Source organism: Oryx dammah, unplaced genomic scaffold (genome assembly GCF_014754425.2).
Source record: "Oryx dammah isolate SB20612 unplaced genomic scaffold, SCBI_Odam_1.1 HiC_scaffold_10, whole genome shotgun sequence".
Classification (NCBI taxonomy): Eukaryota; Metazoa; Chordata; class Mammalia; order Artiodactyla; family Bovidae; genus Oryx; species Oryx dammah.
This window is the reverse complement of record NW_024070194.1, coordinates 27,817,150-27,836,290: the sequence shown is the minus strand read 5'-3', so window position 1 is coordinate 27,836,290 and position 19,141 is coordinate 27,817,150.

The following is a 19,141-nucleotide window of genomic DNA, read 5'->3' as shown; positions in this document are numbered from 1 at the left end:
TGTGAGCAGCAAACGATGAACAACCCACATTTCTAGCATTTCTTTTTCCCTCCATTAATTTCTACATTCGGCTCATAAAACGTTCACATAATGCCTTTCTGGTCTGGGAGAGTGCAGGTTTGTTTAATAAAAAACTTTTCATGGAAACTATGAAAGCACCTTCTTCAGAGTCAGCAGAAGGTGAAACAAGCCCCTCAGTGATGGTGACCTGGGACACGTGGAGGGGTCAGGTACCAGGCTTCTCAGGCATGGGCACTGGACCACCCACTTTTCAGACCCTTCAGGTCCATTTCTAAATTGGCTACACAGGGAAATCAGTGTCAAGCGAAGGGAAGGGGTATGAACATAGAAATGAAGACAGAAACGGGAAAGCAGGTGATTTCAGAAGAAGGAGTTTCCTCCCTGGTGACAACAAGACAAGGGAAGTAGAAAAATGAGGGAAGTGGAACATCAGGGGCAAAAAGAGTGATGAAAAGTGAAAAGAACAAGGGAAGCGAACAGAGCAGAGAACGAAACGGGGAACATTAGAGACACTGAATGATGAAGGGCAAATAAGAAAAAGCACTTGGGAAAAGACGTGACAACAAAATAAGTCAAACTCTTAAGTCAGAAAACGTGACTAAAACCAAAAGACCAAAGAAGAACAGGAGCCAGATGCCCAGGAGGTACAGGAGGCAGAACGGTTCATGAACAGCACCGAAGAATCCACACAAATCAAACGGGAGAGCACGTGTACTTTGGTGGGAAAAAATAAGCAAATCCGAAAAGATACATAATTTACAAAGAAAAAACAAATAGTCAATAAATTAGTGGCAATACATCTTCAGTAATGATGGCACATAAAAATGTAAACAAACCTTTTGTCTTCCATCACAGGTCTTCCCCTAGTGAGCTGGCAGAAGTGGGTCTATCTTTATTAATGGATATGTATCCTACCTCTGCCTCTGACATGCTGGGATTCCTACAATTAGTGAATGTTCACACCTACTGGGCTTTCTGAGGGCACCTCAGCAACAGGTGTGACAATCCCTAGACATAGTCTGAATCTTTAGCCCCATGACTCAACCTCAGGTAAATGATCAGAAACTCACAGAAAACATACATAGGATGGCCATTCTCCCTAATAAAAAGTGGAAACAAGCTAACTTTCTAGAATAAAGTGAATCATTTAAACAGTAATAACCCATATGATGGAATATTTATGGAGTTGTGAATGTTTGATGACCTGGAATGTGAGATGAGCCGAACAAAAATGTTTGTTTGAAAGGGTAACTCCTGATTTGGTTTAAAATTGTTTTGAACTATGGGTGTGATTAAAGTGTAAAGGTTTTTCATTGGAAAACTAACTTTCATAGTGTGTGCTCAGTAGTGTCCAATTCTTTGTGAGCCCATTGACTACAGCCTGCCAGGCTCCTCTGTCCCTGGGATTCTCCAGGCAAGAATCCTGGAGTGGGTTGCCATTTCCTCCTCCAGGGGATATTCCCAACCCAGGGATTGAACACATGTCTCTTGTGTCTCCTGCATTAGCAGACAATTCTTTACTGCTAGTACCACTTGGGTGATCTCAACTTTCATAAGCAAAATAATTAGTCAAATATTTACTTGCATAGCATTAAATCTTGCTCCATGGTGTCTTTTTAAACATATAATTGAAACAAGGTAAATTTATGAAAGTAGTTTTCAGAAAAATAGCAGTTGACTATTAGGTCTAAGAAATCTTTTATAATTAATCCTCTTGGCCAGTGGTGCCTGGTATGTGGCAATCTTTCTCCTCCCTAATTCAATTATGAGAGTCTGTGTTTCTAGGTAATCTCAGTAAAACTCACCCTTCTAAACATTACCCACACTTCCTGATCTATTGGGTATGCATAAGATCACAAGTTTCTACGTTCTGTAAGTCAATATCTGATTAATTGTTTTGCTTATGAAAATTACTACTTTCCAAGTTTAAAAAACCTTTACACTGTAATCATATTTAAGTGGGGAATATGAACCATATCATTTTCCTAAAAAAGTCTGAGAGTTTGTCATCTTTCATTTTTAGCATCTTTCATTTCTTTCTCTCTCTTTTTATAGTCCAGTATGTAGTGACAAACTTTATTAAATATATTTGCATTTTATTGTCTCTCTTTTATTTAGACATACAGATTCCAATGTTTTTATCTCTTAAAAAATCATTGGGGAATAATGGACAAATATAGCTGTATATATTTAAAGTGTTAATGTACTTCCCCGGTGGATCAGATGGTAAAGAATCCGCTTGTAAGGCAGGATTCCTGGGTTTGAAACCTGGGTTGGGAAGATCCCCTGAAGAAGGGAATAGGTATCCACTCCAATATTCTTGCCTGGAGAATTCCATGGACCGAGGAGCCTGGCAGGCTCTTTTTGCATCCATGGGGTTGCAAAGAGTTGGACACAACTGAGCAACTAACACTTTCACTTTTTGAAGTGTTTTCTTCAGCTGGTCCTAGGACTGCTGCTACTAAGTTACTTCAGTTGTGTCCGACTTTGTGCGACCCTATAGACAGCAGCCCACCAGGCTCCCCTGTCCCTGGGATTCTCCAGGCAAGAACACTGGAGTGGGTTGCCATTTCCTTCTCCAATGCATGAAAATGAAAAGTGAAAGAGAAGCTGCTCAGTCGTGTCCGACTCTTAGCGACCCCATGGACTGCAGCCTACCATGCTCCTCCGTCCATGGGATTTTCCAGGCAAGAGTACTAAGCAATTGTAAATAAGCTGCCCAAGGTCCCCTGGTCTCAATCTGTCTGTCTTTCTGATACATTGTAATGAATCTCCAGGTGCCAGAGGGAATGAGATGCAAGGGTAAGGGTTCTTCTGGAAGAGAAAGATACCAAGGATTTTCCCAGACCCCCTCCATCAGAGACGAGCGGTAGGGCTTGCCACCCGCCCCCACGTCTAATCCCGAAGGTGTGAGTCAAGCCAGGAGTCACTGCCTTGAACACCAGACTCAAGGAACATGTACATAATCCATGGGGAATGCCCTGCATTTTGCAGCAGTTTACTTCTGCAGTGTGTCTTTTTTCCCCCACTAAAAAAAATTTAGAACAAGCTAAATATAACACGAACCAGGTGGATTTGAAGATGGTGAGAAAACCGCATCTTTGGAGCTAAAATTGACATCGTCATGGTCCCTGAGCCTAGTGCTGACTTGTAGGAGGCAGATGAAAGAGGGATGGGGAGGAAAAGATGGAAGGAGGCGGGGACACAACAGCTCTCTCTCAGAATCCGGCCCTTCTGTCATTAGCACTTCTGTCTTCCAGTAGGTAGGCCTGTATGGATGTGAGAGTTGAACCATAAAGAATGCTGAGGACAAGAGAACTGAATGTTTTTGAATTGTGGTGCTGGAGAAGACTCTTGAGAGTCCCTACTAGTCAATCGCAAAGAAAATCAATCCTGAATATTCACTGGAAGGACTGTTGCTGAAGCCGAAGCTCCAATACTTTGGCTACCTGATGCAAAGGGTCGACTCATTGGAAAAGACTCTGTAGCTGGGAAAGATTGAAGGCAGGAAGAGAAGGGGACAACAGAGGATGAGATGGTTGGATGGCATCACTGACTCAATACACATGGATTTGAATGAACTCTGGGTTATAGTGAAGAACAAGGAAGCCTGGTGTGCTACAGTCCCGGGGGTCTCCAAGAGTTGGTTTTGGACACGACTTAGTGACTGAACAACAACTGCCTTTCAGGGACCCTTGTCAGTTTCAGCCCTGGTATGGGCACTCTTGCTGCCCACCTGGAAGGGGTTGGTCCCAGGTGACCAGGTAGAGTTAGACCGGGCTTGGCCAGCCAGACCCTTCCTCCAGAGATGGAGTCTTGAATACTAATTGGTGCCTGAGTGGGAGGGTTGTGGGCACACTGTGAGGCTCCAGACAGGCCAGGCCAACCCCTGCTGCTTCCACAGCCCCTGATGGCTTGCATACTCTCTGTTTGCTAGAGACGCCAGAGTCACTTGTAATTCCTACAGTCAGGAGCAGGGAGGAGTGGAGGGAAAGAAACGAATGGGGTGAAGCATTCTGGGCACCAAGAGGGGTGTGAAGAATGCTTCCTTAACATACACACACCACACGCATCACAGGCCACCCCCCAACGTGCAGCCCAGTTCTGTAAGCCTGGCCCGTAACATAAAGGGAACGTGTTGTAGCCTTCAGATACGTTCATGTTAATAACTTAGGCAGCAGTCCTCTCTCAAAATTAGTATCTGCTCCAGAGGCTCCCAGCTTCTCTTGTAAAAATAATGGCAGTTAATAGGGAAGGGCTGTCAAGCACCCCGACTCCAGGTACCGTTGGTGTGACAGCTCTGTGATCGGGAGAAGAAAGGTATGCAGAGACAAAAGGAATAATTACCATGAGCTACCAGCACCAGCCCTGGATTTAAATGTTTAAATGTTTTAATTTAAAAGAACAATGGCGCCTTGAAGTGTCTTCACAACCGGTACTGACAACCTGCCATTTATTAATCAGTGTTAAATAACACGGCTCTGGGTTTGACACCAAACATCAGATGATGTGTGATGATCCTGAAAATAGCAACCGTGTCCCAAAGCTGATTTCCAAATGACTCTGGCATAACAAGGAATGTTTACTGCACCGATTAGAGAGTGTCAGTCACTCTTGTGGCAATCACAGTCCAGGGGAGTGAGACTTAGGTGTGCGGAGACTTTCAGTAAATCCAGGTGCTTTGCACACAGGTAGTGAAGTGGTTGGTCCTTGCCCCACCCCACCCCATGTCCTCCGCCCGCCTTTTGTCCGTGGAAAACTTGAGCCAAAGAATAAGTATAATCAGAGAAGTGAGAAAATGCAGAAACAAAGGAAAACAGTCAAAGGAGCCCAAATAATAATAATGCAGTCATTAGGCACAGTCAAGGACCTTTAGTTCAGGTACTAAATGCCAAGTGGAAGAAGTTAACCATGATGACCAAACTGCAGCCGTGACATGAAGCTGCCACAATTCTGAGAACTGGGAACAAGCTGTAACTAAAGATTGATTGTACCTAAAGCAACCAAGATGACACTTCTCACGCCACTGACGACCAATTCCAAGATGACTGTCAGAGCTGACTATGCAGTTTCTTCATGAGTGCCCTCCCTTTGTCTATGAAAGCTCTTATCCCCTGATGGTCAGGGGGAGGAGTCACCCTTTGAACAGATATACGCCCCCAACCCCCACCCTGGATACTGGCAGCCTAAATAAAGCAAACTTTCCTTTCCACCAACCTGGACTCTTTAATTGTTTTTGAGCAGTGAGTGGCCAGACTCCATTTCCGGTAACAGTAGGGCCATTCCAACCATGGCTCACAGGATGAAGTCCATTCACAAAAAGCATGTTACTAAGGCAGTGGTTCTCCATCAGGGGCTGTTTGGTCTCCAGGAGACACCAAGCAATGTCCAGAGACATTTTTGATTGTCATATCTGGGGAGGGGGAGGCGGTGCTGCTGTTATCTGGTGGGTGGGAGGGGGTTCTACTGCTGAATACTCTCCAGTGCACAGGACGCCCCCACCCAACCACCACTCGCAGAGAATGATCCAGCCCCCAGTGTCAACAGCATCCAGGCTGAGGAACCCCACAGGGTTAAAACCCAGAAAATGCATTGTCACAAGTGTGTGTTTCTTCTAATCAGCAAGAAGATGGTTAAAAAGCTTCTTTGCTACTTATTTTCTATAAGGGATTACATGTTCACAACCCCTGGGCCGCCCTGACCCCCTTACTTCTATCTGGAAGTCACTGACAGTGGCTGAGGCCCCAGTGAACGCGGGTTAATGTCCAGCATTTTGTATCTCAGTCTCTGGAATGCAAACTGCCAATCCAAAGGCACGCCACTTAAATGCAGGTGCATGTATGCCCCCAGAGGGAGAAAGCCCTGAAACGCACCAGTGGGCCCATCGGAAATGCCACTTTTACTTAAAATGGTGGTTAGTTCTGCAGTAATTTTATTGGAGTTCTCAAAATCTGTTATTACCTTCAGAACAAACATTTTCTCAGCAGGATGATAAGCATAAAGGATACAGAGAGCTTTCATTGATCTGACAAGGATGATGTTTGTTTAACAATATGTTCCAAAGGTACGGCATTGGGAGAGTCTCATGTTGGGCCATGTTCGATCTAAGTTGGTGACATGAGGTTCTCCACCCAGCGCCAGCCAGCTCTCCCTGCTTGTGGTCTTTGCAAAAAGTGCACTAACATGCCTTTAAAGGCATCTTGAATGAATCCTCGTTTACTTGCTCAATTTAGCAAAGACTGATAAAATCCATCCTGCTAATTAGTAGAAGTGAAACAGTAATAACTGTGTCTGGAAGCCAGTGCTGCGCTTGCTCCTAGGTGGTCCCCTGTGGGGGTCGGAGGTGAGCTCCGGGCTGTCGCTCATAGGGACACCCAGACACACAGGACTGTCTCTGAACAGGGCTTGTGTTTCCTGAGGACACATTTTCTAGTTGACAGGGGTGGGAGGGGGCAGGAAACCTGGGTCAACACACTGCAAAATGAATTTTTTTTGACTCTTATGAACCAAATGGTGATAAAAGGGCAGTGGGAAGAGGGAGGTTTTCTCTCTTTTGGTCCATACAGTTCATGCTGCTGTCCCGCCATGAGAGCCTTGCCCACTTCTGGTCGGCTCATCATGTGGTTCTGGTGCCACTCTCAGCCCTGGGGTGCGAGGATCTGCCCACTGGGGCTGTGATGGGTGGTCCCCAAAGATGGCAGACTCATTTGGAAACAAGGGGCTGGTGAGGAAGCCCCCCCTTGTCTCCCATTCCCTGTAAAATCCTTGATTCTAGATTGAGCCCTGTCTCTGGCCACCTTGCCTGGGGACGCACACTTTAGCTCATAAGAAGGCCTGGACCACACCAGGGTTTCTGCTCTGACACCGCATTTCAAGTCACCAAGCCCAGGCCTGCACACTCCAAGGAGGCGCCCCCTACTTTAAGAAGTGCAAAGAACCATATCTTCTCCCTCCAAGACTGAAGCTAGACAAAGAAAAGTCTTTGCATTTCTATGTGAACACAACAGAAACTTCCGTCTCCCATTCAGTTCTGTGCCGATGGCTACATGTATTTCACAGGTGCCTGCAGGTGCGGTCACCTGGCTCTTCCCCAAAAGAAGGAATATATCTTCCTTGCAGGGGCAGTTCTTTGTCTCCTGACATTGGACCACACCTCTCGCACTCCCTACCCTGTGTCAGCAAAGCACATGGTGACCTGGGACACCTGGTTCCCCGAAGGTGCTGTCTTAATCCTTTAAGGTCTCAACAGTTTTCTGGATGAACATGTTCTATCATTGGCAGAAAGCTGATCGCCGCCTCTTTAGTGATTTTCTGGTTGAACTTTGCCTTCTTTTCATTTGTTAATAATTGTGAGTGTAATTCCTGAAGTTTCCAAAACACTCTCATCATCTTCATGAAATGCAGCATTTTTGCATTATTTTGCTCTGTCATTTTGTGATCAACTTACATTGCAGTTATGGTTTACTTGCCACACTGGGCAATCAGTTAAGACTGACCTAAGGAGAAGATGCGTCAGGCAGTGACCAGCAGAGGAACTCAGCACATGAGTGCTCTGTACAAGGAGGACCTTCTCTGCTCCCAAAAGCCTTGTAACGGGGGTGAGGGGTGGGGGGAAACAGTGTTGGGGTGTGAGGGCCTACCCACTGGGGCTGTGGTGGGTGGTCCCCAAGGATGGCACCACGCATTCTCCCTTCTCTGTACTTGCCAGCTGCTCTCCCTTCCTAGCTGTTGTCTTTGTTCAGTCACTAAGTCATGTCTGACTATTTGCGACCCCATAGACTGCAGCTCGCCAAGTTCTTCCACCCCTCACTATCTCCTGGAGCTTGCTCAAACCCATGTCCATTGAGTTGGTGATGCCATCCAACTGTCTCCTCCTCTGTAGCCCCCTTCTCCTCCTGCCTTCAATCTTTCCCAGCATCAGGATCTTTCCCTGGACGGGGATGCTAAGCCCCTCTCTCTGAACCTGAACTGGCCACTGACTGCTCTGACCATCAGAATGCAGAGCGAGGGGTGTTTCTGTTCTCCCGAGACCCAGTCAGGAGTCAGCTTCCATCTGGAGCCTCCGGTGAGGCTCTCTTTTGGGGACACAGACACCCACTCTGAACCTAGTCTCCAAGCGGTGGGAAACCTGAAGCTCCAGCCCACAGCTCCAGCCAGGCTCCCAGGCGATGACTACGCGTGTGCCATCTTGGATGTCTGGACTCACAGCCTGGGGAGACCCCAGCTGCAACCACCATCTGACTGCAGGTGCCAGGGAGCCCCCATGCTGAACCGTCCAGCCAAGCCTGTCCACAGATGGGCATCCCACCACAGTCCCACAGGACAAGGGGGATGCTGTGTCTCAGGGCCTCTCTGTCTGTGGAGGTTTGTTTGTAGGAACAGACAACCAAAAAACGCACACATCAACACTCTTCTGAGCGCTCGCTCTTAATAGACAGGCCCGCATCTTCAATAACACGACGTCAAGCGCCGAGATTGTTTTGACCATTTTGACAAAAAGTCAAACTATTTTCCAGTTAAGAGACAAGTCTTTTAAAAGTTAAAAATATATTCAGTCAGAACAGTCAACACAGAAGACAAACGCTATGCTGAGAGGAAAAAATAAAATAAGCGTTCAAACACTTCAGCCGACATGTTTACGCTGTGTGTATAATAATGGAATTTCGTTTTCCTGATGTTTTTAAGTGAGTTCTGTGTTTGTTTGACCAATTTGTACTATCTGTTTGGGGCACTGGAAATGGACTGGACGCCCGCTCTTAGGTCACTGCAGATATTGTTGATTTAATAAGATGCAGCATCTATACTTTGTTGAAGATCTGTTTTAGGACAGGGCTGGGGTTATCCTCTGGGTGAGTTGCTTCCGCCTCTTATCAAAACAGGGTTGCAAAGTTTCGCCAAAAGCTTTTTTGAAGCACAGAACATTCTCCCTGATACATAATGTTTTCATGTCAGCTTCCCTAGCTTATTCGCTTAAAGTTCTGTCACTCAAATTTTGCATAAGCTGAGATGTTAAGATAGCCACAGTTAAGGACTATGGCCAACCAATTATATCCATGCGTCATTTTGCACTTTTACAAACCCCTGATAAAAAAGAAAATCTTGAAGAAAATACTTCACACAGAAGATATTTCTTTTAGAGCAAAATGTGTCCAATTGATTTATGAGGTCTTTGGTAGGAGAACAAAACACACGCTATAAAACTGGGATGTAAAGAAAGCTTTCCTGGCTTTTCAGAAGAATAAGGCTCACAAGATGGGCGCAGGGATGGGTTTCATATTTTCTAATATGAATTCTTCATGGAGGCTGCATTTTCCTACTGGTGGGGATGTTTATTTTCATGAAAGAATAAACTGAAGAAACAGTAAATCTTCTCAAGTGCTGGGCCTTCCATGTAAGCCATAATTGGTAAAATGTGATCCACAAATTAGGGAGATGTATGGAAATTTTGTCCGGTTTGGAGCATTTAAAAAAAATTTACTTATTTATTTTATTATTTCTTTGGCTGTGTCCAGTCTTAGTTCCATCATGCAGGATCTTTTGTTGGGGCCTACGGACTCAGTAGTTGCAGAGCACGGACTTAGCTGTTTCAAGGGATGTGGGATGTTAGTTCCCTGACCAGGGATCAAACCTGAATCCCCCGTGCATTGCAAAGCAGACTCTCAACCCCTGGACAGCCAGGGAAGTCCCTAGTCTGGGACATTGAATCAGAACTGTTGAAGAGGTTGGCTCAGGTATTGATAACTCCTGCCCAGTGGTCTGCACTGTTGTGGGAAAGAAACGCTGCTGGAATCCAGATGTCACCTGTGGCTGTCTCCTCATCCTGAGGCAGAGATGAGTAACTGTGATGCACATCGGGGGCACAAAGCAGAAGGCATGAACTATCCAGCCTTAACAGAGGATGTTTTCTGGGGCTTCCCATGTGGCTCAGTGCTAAAGAATCCTCCAATGCAGGAGATGCAGGACACATGGAATTCGATCCCTGGGTCGAGAAGATCCCCTGGAGGAGGAAACGGCAACCCACTCCAGTAGTCTTGCCTGGAAAATCCCATGGATAGAGGAGCCTGGTAGACTACAGCCCATGGGGCCGCACAGAGTTGGACGTGACTGAGTGACTAAGCACGAGCGTGGACTTGAACTAACCGAGAGCAGCCAGTCCCTTTGGAATTCTGAGCGTGACTTTAGTTTTCTAAGGGGATGGCACAGACCTGGTGGAATTTCCCATCAGTCTCGGGGGAGTGTCTGCACAATGGGAGGGTCCATAGCGGAGTCATCACTATAGGAACCCCAGCGACTTAATCCCCCTTAGATGGAGCGCAGGGACCCGAGTTTCACAATTGAAACCACCAGGCAGTGACATGGGAGCAGAAGAAAAACCCTCTCATTTTTTTGTTACCTGAACACACGAAGACCCATTTTTAAAAGTCAGCCTGGCCGGTGGGCTCTCTCTCCCCGCAGTGTGGCTTGTGTTGCTGAAACTCTGATTACAACTGCACTCAGGATGAAAGGAGCAGCCCCAAAACCTCACTTAGCAATCAGTGCCCGGGTGGCAGCTCGCTCTGCCGAGGAGGAGGGGGCGTCTCTGCTGGTCACAGCGATTTTGCTGTGTCACAGGAAGGAGCTGGCAGAGCTGCTATTACGGCAGCTAAATGCTATCATTTTAAGCACCATTCCAAAGAAAATAAGGATTTTGCCAGAGGAAAATAGTAACACACCAAAAAGGGGGAGAAAACGACATAAAGGTAAATAAACAGATTCCTCTCACGGGCCTAGGATGTCTTCTTTGGATGAGAAATAGTTAAAAAGAGCAAGGGACAGAAGTGGTGGTGGGGTGCTCGTAGGGTGGGGGGGCCTGCACTCTGATCTTCAAAGATGCGTTTTGGTGGACAGTTTTTCTCCTGTCTGCTCCAAGGTTTGCCACTGGCTCTGCTCCTATCACTCAGGCTGATTGTCTCCTTCCAGTATTAATATTTGGGGAGTGCCCCTGTGTTCTAGGCACTGTGCGGGGTGCTAAGATATGGCAGAGAGGAGAAACATTCAAGGTCCTGCCCACTCCGCGCCCACTGAGGGCAGCAGACAAGAATGGAACAAGCACACTGTTGTGCAGTAAGAACTGGGCCTTTGTCCCTGGTCCCTGGCAGGGAGCTTCCAAAGCCCTTGGGATTTCCTGAGTGATGGAGTGTCTTTGTTAGACTGATGAGCTGACTCACTGTGGGCCCTAGTTTAGGATGCGGGGTGGTCACCAGAAGGACGAACTGCAGGTCTGGAGAGCTGGGAGTCTGAGCCAGCCTGACCTCTGGGGCAGGTAGTCACAAGGCCAGTGATGCAACCAACCACGCTGGTCATGAGTCCCAATAGGAATGCTGAACACACTGATCTGAGGGGATGGGGATGGAAGGATGCCCAGCTTCCTAGACCTCACCCCCCACACACTCTTCATAGTAAAGCTGTAATCCTAGGCGCTGCCTGCCTGAGCTCTGCAAGTCTTTCTACTGAATATTGAATCTGGGATGCGGACATGGGGAGTCTGTAATTATATCCCAATTGGCCAGAAATGCAAGCAGCCTAGAGATGCCTCAGGACTTGGGGCTGGCATCAGAGGAAGAGGAACCTGCCCTTGACCTGTGGGGTCTGAGATAACTGGTGGGCAGTGTCAGATGGAATTGGAGGACCCCTGGCTGGTGTTGGCTGGGCTGAGCTGAAATGTGGTTCACGGTGACATGTGTGAACAGTGCTGGTGACAGGGCTGCAGAGAGGGGACAAGGGGAGTCAGACCTGAGACTAGGGGGACCTGACCCAGAAGGAGAGGTCAGGCCAGCCTCCCTGAGGACCTGAGGGGTGAGCAGAGCCAACCAGGCCAAGAAAGGGCAGAAGGAAGAGCTTGTGCACGGGCTCTAGGGCAGGACTGAGAGGAGACAGTATGGCCCAAAGGTCAGGGAGGAGGTGACTCCCAAGGTCAGGGAGGGGGTGGCCCCAGAAGTCAGGGAGTCCCATGCTAGCACCGCAGGCCCAGAAGGACTCTTCTCCACACCTGGATGAGTACACTGGGTCCTCTTCCCTCCACGGTGAGAACCTACAGCCTCTGGCACGTCCTTGTGACTAATGGGAAGACATCGTCCTCTGGTCCCACTCACCCTGTGACTTCTCAGTATGGCAGCTGTTGAAGGCTCTGAGCTTGTCCTCGCGCACAAGCCTCCGAAACAAAGTGGCAAAGTCACCCAAAGGACGGGCTCAGCGGTCAGGCCCTGCAGGGACTGGCGGTGGGCAAGAGCCATGAGGTGACCAGGACATGTGACCAGGACAGTGAGGTGACCCGTCTGGGGACAGACAGTGAGCAAAGTCAGGGAGGCCACAGCAGAGCCCAGCTGTGTCCTGTGGGCTGAGCCGGGCTGTCAGGTCTCACCTCACATTTGGAGTAGGAGCTGCCTGGGCCTCCTGGAGAGGAGAGGGCTCGTGTGGACAGGGCAGGGCCTGTGTCGGCTCAGGCCTCTCCTGGCATCTTGCTTGCTCCCTCCTCCCGGGCCCTCGGTCTACTGTCCCTTCCCACTCGTGTCTTTGAAGCCCCACTTTCTGTCCTTCATCCCTTCACTCTTCTATGCACCGGGTCGGGGCACAAGATGAGGCTTGACTGGGTATCCCTGGAGGGCAAGGGGCCCAGCAGAGCCCTCCTGGGGACCCCAGTCCTGGGTAAGAGCCTCAGGAGTGAAAACCTGGGGGCTATGCTCAGGGCAGGAGACATACCAGGTCTCACAGTTGCAGGTTCGAATCCTTCTTCCTCTGCCTCTGACGGCCAGACCCGGTTGCTAGAAATGGGCTCACAGAGAAATCCACACCTGGGCATCTTGAAGGTTCACACAGATCACGCAGACGCAGATGCCGTAGTTTCTTCAAAAACCAATCTTATGAATCCTATAGCCCCATGGTTTCAGAATAAAAATCATGTCTGCCTATACAATTTGAGCAAAGAGTCAGTCAGTCCAGCTTCATACATGCGGGCAGTGGTGGGGGCAAAGGCTGTACCAAGAAAGAGAAGGAAACCAACTCACATTTCATCTATGCTGTGTCATGGGAGGGGGCAGGGGTCCAAAAAGCCAAGGATTAAATTACCTGAAACCCTAACAAGACAAACATTAGAAAGAAGGTGTGGCAGGAGCAGGAAAAGGAAACTGGGGCCCAAACGAGGGGCAGCCATGGAGGAAGGAGCCCCCAGGACCATGCAGGCTGTCTGGAGGCTGTTGTGGGCCCGCCGCTACATTCCTGCCGTCACACTCATAAGATATATGTCCTGAGGGTGAGGAGGTGGGGCTGGGCCTGGAAATTAAGCATCCCGTGAAGCATGTAAGAGTTCATCAAGTCCCCTAATGCACTTAAACGCACGAGAAGCAAGTACCTGCTCCAGGACAGGTGCCACAGAGGCGATTTCCACTGCCATATCTCACACTGAGCGCTCTGTACAGCTGGCCTCCTCTTCCCTCAGGAGAGTGGATTAGGTGGGGAGGAGCCCAACATCTCTAATGCAACCCGATCTAGTCTCACTGCACACGTGGAACGTGCCATCTATCTCACAAATGCATCGCAATGTTCCACAAATCACCCACGTTTATCCCCTGAGACATCTTTAACTTGGGGCTTAGAGTTACAAATGAATTCTCCCATGGATCTATTATTCTCTCAAATGCAGAGAGAGAGAGAGCCCAGGCTCATTCAGTGCTTCTCAGAGCTGAGCTGAATCGGGTAGTGCATAATCTGATGAGGACCTTCAGAACCAGCATGGAACCATGGCCAGTATGAACTGCAAGCCAGCTCTTGACTGGGGTCAAGTGTAAGTTCCATGAGTTACTGTCTGATGAGACATCTGACACTTGTAGGGACAAGTGACTGAAGAGGACTTACGTAGCATCCACCCTGGGACAAAGCTATGGTTTTTCCAGTAGTCATGCATGGATGTGAAAGTTGGACTATACACAAGGCTGAGCACCAAAGAATGGATGCTTTCGAATTGTGGTGCTGGAGAAGACTCTTGAGTGTTCCTTGGGCTGCACAGAGATCAAACCAATCAATTATAAAGGAAATCAACTCTGAATATTCAGTGGAAGGATTGATGCTGAAGCAAAAGCTCCAATACTTTGGCTACCTCATGTGAAGAGCCAACTCATTAGAAAAGACCCTGATACTAGGAAAGATTGAAGGCAGGAGGAGAAGGGGAAGACAGAGAGTGAGATGGTTGGATGGCATCACCAACTCAATGGACATGAGTTTGAGCAAACTCTGGGAGATAGTGAAGGAAAGGGGAGCCTGGTATGCTGCAGTCCATGGAGTTGCAAAGAGTGGGATACAACTTAATGATTGAACAACAACCCAGGGACAAGTCCCTGAAGAATGACTGATCATAGAGAGTACAACCAGACTATCTCCTCCCAAGGGTCAGGAGACTGATGGTCCTAACACAAAAAAGCTATACCACCCAAGAAATACCCACTGAAACACAAAGTTGGTGGGTCTCTACATAAGCTGGGTTTAGATGGAAATATCCCCTGGAGTAGGAAATGGAAACCTACTCCAGCAGTCTTGCCTGGAAAATCTCATGGACAGAGGAGTCTGCTGGGCTACAGTCCATGAAGTTCCCCTCCTGAGTCTCCATGGAAATGAGAATTAAACACCCAGGTCTCCCATGACGCGTTCGTCAAAAAGGCTATAATTTAAAGGACTGACCATACCACCTGCAGGGTGGGATCTCAGGCTGCTGGCAGGAATATAAAATAGTCCAACCACACTGGGAAACTGTCGGGAAAGTTAAACATAACCCCACTCCTAGGGGCTCACCCAGGATGGCTGAAACATACCAGGCTTGGATCCAAGTGCTCAGAGCAGCTTTAGTCACCACAGCAGAAACTGAGAAACCATACAGAACACCCACCCGCAGGTGAACGATAAACCAAGTGTGTTTCCATACGTGGGAATACTGCTCAGCAACAGAAAACGACAGATACACAAATAACTCGGACAGATCCCAGAGTCATTAAACAGGGGGAGAGAAGCCAGGCACCAAATTATTCCATTTCTATAAAATTATACAAAATGCCAACTAATCTATAGTGACAGTAAGCTGATTAGTGTCGCCAGGGGATGGCAGAGAGGAGGCTGACTGCAGAGTGGCAGAGTGAGCTTTTCAGACGGGATGAGATGCTCTAAATCTTGGTTATGGTGGTGACTTCATGAGTGTGTTCATCTGTCAAAATGCATCGTTGAAATGTACACTTCAAGGATCAGAATTTATTGTATGTAAATTTTATCTCAGTAAACTTAATTGTTTTTTTTTAAAAGAATAATTTTGGCCCAAACAAGGTTTTCTCCTATATTGGAACTTCAGGTTTGTCGAGGAGATCTTCCGCATTCAACACTTTATGACCTGAAATTGTGGGGGAGAGGGGTTTTGCTTGTTTGTTTAAAAGAAAACTGGGCTTCCCTGGTGGCTCAGTGGTAAAGAATCTGCCTGCAATGCAGGAGATCTGGGTTTGATCCTTGAGTTGGGAAAATCCCCTGGAGGAGGAAATGGCTACCCACTCCAGTATTCTTGCCTGGAAAATCCCATGGATAGAGGATTCTGGTGGGCTACTGTCCACGGGGTCGCAAAGAGTCGGACATGACTGAGCGACTAACACTTTAAAAGAAAACTACTTCAATGAGCCTTTAAAATTGAGGTCCATCCACCCCGAAGGATTGCTATACTTGGCAGGTGATGCCAAGCACGTGTACAATTTCACTTCTGAATGAGGCAGCGGCATGTTACAGCTGAGCAGAAAAACCCGGCTCTCCAACAACCCTCCATCGGTGCTGCTCGTGGCACCTCCCCGGAAGCAGGGATCTCATCTCAGGGTGTTTTGGGCTGTGGGCAACTCTCATTACTGAGCAGACAGAACAGTTTAAAACCCAGTTCCGTAGCGAACCTGGGGCCTGGGGATCGTCAGCACACAAGAGCTCTCGGGCATCTTTCTCTATCTCTTGGAAGGTAGGAAATAAAAGAATACACTTTTAGCTAAATGAGAGCTGAAGTGTATTGGAGAAGTGTTATGAATTGTATGCAGGCCACCAAATAAAATTCAATTTCAGGTGATGGGGAGGTGAAATGTTTCTGGAGAAGCCGTTTTGCATATCACACCAGACAGCAGGTACTAAGAAGGGGGGCGGGCCTTGGGACGGATCTGGCAGGGGTTGTTTCCTTCTCTGTGCTCCTCTAATCGCAGGGCTGCAGTGTTGATTCAGAACACGGCGGCCCATGAAAAATGTCACCGTCGTGCCGATGGTGCGGATCTGCCGGCAATTGCAGCGAGCAGTCGCTGCGCATAAAGGGTGATAAGGCACTACATCCTGCCATGCTCAGCAGGCTCCCCATTTCCTGCTGCAATTACACATCAAACTGTTTTAGCTTCACAAGCTTCGGCACTATAAATGGCCTGGAGGCAGAAGGCCGCCTGGCACGCTGATGAGCGGGCTTCAAAGCCGAGTGCAGACTCACGTTCAGGGCAGGGGCAGTGGAGAGGAAGCTACGGAAAAACCGTATCGCTCCCATCTCTGCATGTACACACCCCGTCCAAGAGCCCTTAAGACATGCCCTAGAAATCACTCACATTAGCTCTGCTTAGTCCAATTAACAGAGGGTTTATGGGAACATTGTCAAGTATCATTGCAAGAGCCACGGCACAAAGGTGCTGGAGAGCTCTCAACGCCCCGGCCCTGGCATCTCCAGTGTGGTCCCAAACTGAGCAGAGCAGCTCCACTTGGGAGTTTGTGAGGAATTCGGGATCCCAAGACCTGTCCAGGGTCCGCTGACTCAGAGTCTCTGGGGCGGACCCATGTTTGATCTCTGGGTCAGGAAGATCCCCTGGAGAAGGGAATGGCAACCCACTCCAGTATTCTTGACTGGAGAATCCCCATGGACAGAGGAGCCTGGTAGGCTACAGTCCATGGGGTCACAAAGAGTTGGACACCATTGAGCAACTAAGCACAGCACAGAATTCTCTCTTTTTTTAGATTCTTTTCCCATAAAAGCCATTACAGAGTATTCAGGAGAGTTCCCTGTGCTCTACAGTAGGTCCTTGTTGCTTATCTATTTTATCTATTTGTTATTTAGTCGCTAAGTCATGTCCAACTCTTTCAACCCCTTGAGCTGTAGCCTGCCAGGCTCCTTTGTCCATGGGATTTCCCAGGCAAGAATACTGCAGTGGGTATTCATTTCCCTCTCAAGGAAATCTTCTCAACCTAGGGATTCAACTCGTGTCTCCTGCATTGCAGGCAGATTCTTTCCTGCTGAGCCACTGGGGAAGCCCAGTTTTATATATAGCAGTGTACACGTGGAGCACCTGGGTGGCTCAGTGGTAAAGAATCTGTCTGCAGGGCAGGAGATGCAGGAGACGTGGGTTCAATCCCTGGGTCAGAAAGATGCCCTGGAGGAGGGCATGGTTGCCCACTGCAGTATTCTTGCCTGGAGAATCGCATGGACAGAGCAGCCTGGTGGGCGACAGTCCATGGGGTCACAGAGAGTTGGACTGACGTGACTGAGCACGCACACACACACAGGGTGTATATGTCACTTCCAATCTCCTAATTTATCTGCCCCCCACCCCATGTTTCCCCTTTGGTAACTGTAAGTTTGCTTTTGATATCTATAAGTCTGTTTTGTAAATAAGTTCATTTGTATCTTTAAAAAAAATTAGATTCTACATATGAATGATACCGTATGATATTTGTCTTCGTCTGACTTTCATCACTTAGTATGATCATCTGTAGTTGCAGTTCACAACTAGAGCTGGAATTCGCCCAAGGGGAACAGCAGGGGCAAAGGCCAGGGGCAGAGACAGAAAGGCAGCCAGGCCTGTGGAGCGGGGAGCAGAGGTGGAAGGGTCAGACTCACACGTTTTCTGCAGGGTAGGAAGTGTCCAGATCGGAAGCCTAGTGGATAGAGGGTTCCTCTCTTTCCCAAACATCAGCAGCATCAAGATGGCCAGCTGTTATGGCCTGACCACTGGGCCAAGACAGCCAGGGCTCTGCACACGGGGAGGGGTCAGGCCTCTGGTGGTACATTCAGAACAGAGGCTTCCTGAGCTTGACCTCTGAGGGGCCTGAGGGATAAGGTCAGGTCCAGGTGTGTGCCCCCACCCCCACCCCACTGCACACGCACAGAGTCTGTCTCCAGCTCCCCCTGGAACTGTTTCAGCAGTAAGACAAACAGTGCAAGTCTGGAGAAACTGACTGACATTCTGGGAAGTAAGCAACTAGAGATGCCTCCCAGGTGCACGGTGCTCATCTCAGCATCCTCAGATATCAATATATAAACGTGCTGTGGTTGGAAATGGGCTGGTGTATGGGGCAGTTACTGGTAAACAATCAGCTCAGACGGGGATGTGCAGATGGCCTGATGGTCACTCCTGAAGCGCTCGCTTGCACCCACGATATTTCCAGAGGAAACGGCTGGAGCTTTGGTGCATATCCTACACCCCACAGCTGGTTCAGGTAGAAACAGTGACCTCAGCAGGTTTGGTGGTATGGGGAGTGGGGGAAAGGGGGCAAGGGGAGAGCTGGTGTGGAAAGGAGAGGAGGGAGGGAGGGAGGCCTGAACTACATGGCCCCCAAGAGAGGCTTCTCCTTTCGGAGAAGGAGCTGAACTACAGAATCTGAGTCTCACCTACCACGCTGTGGTCGGCTCTGTGGGCCTTGTATTTCTCTACTGAGTAGTAACGCCAGGCTGGACTGGTCCTGTGTGTTCAAAAGGAGAATTTCCAAACACCTCCTCAATTCTGCCTCTCCCTGGGTCCACAGTCATTCCATCCAACACGTGGGTCGGCCTCAGAGATGTGCACCCCTGTGTCTGTGCACAGACATTCAATCCTCCCCAAGGGCAGCAAGTCAGGACAAAATAGTGCAGATTTTACCACCTTAAAAATACTGCCTTAAATTAAAATGCATAAACCCGTATCCCTCAAATCAATTCAGAACTTTGTGTCTGACATCCATCCATGACAAAAGCTCTCCAGAAGTGGGCATGGAGGGACCGTACCTCAGCATAATAAAGACTACGTGTGACAAGCCCACAACTTACACCATAATAGATGTTGAGAACCTGCAA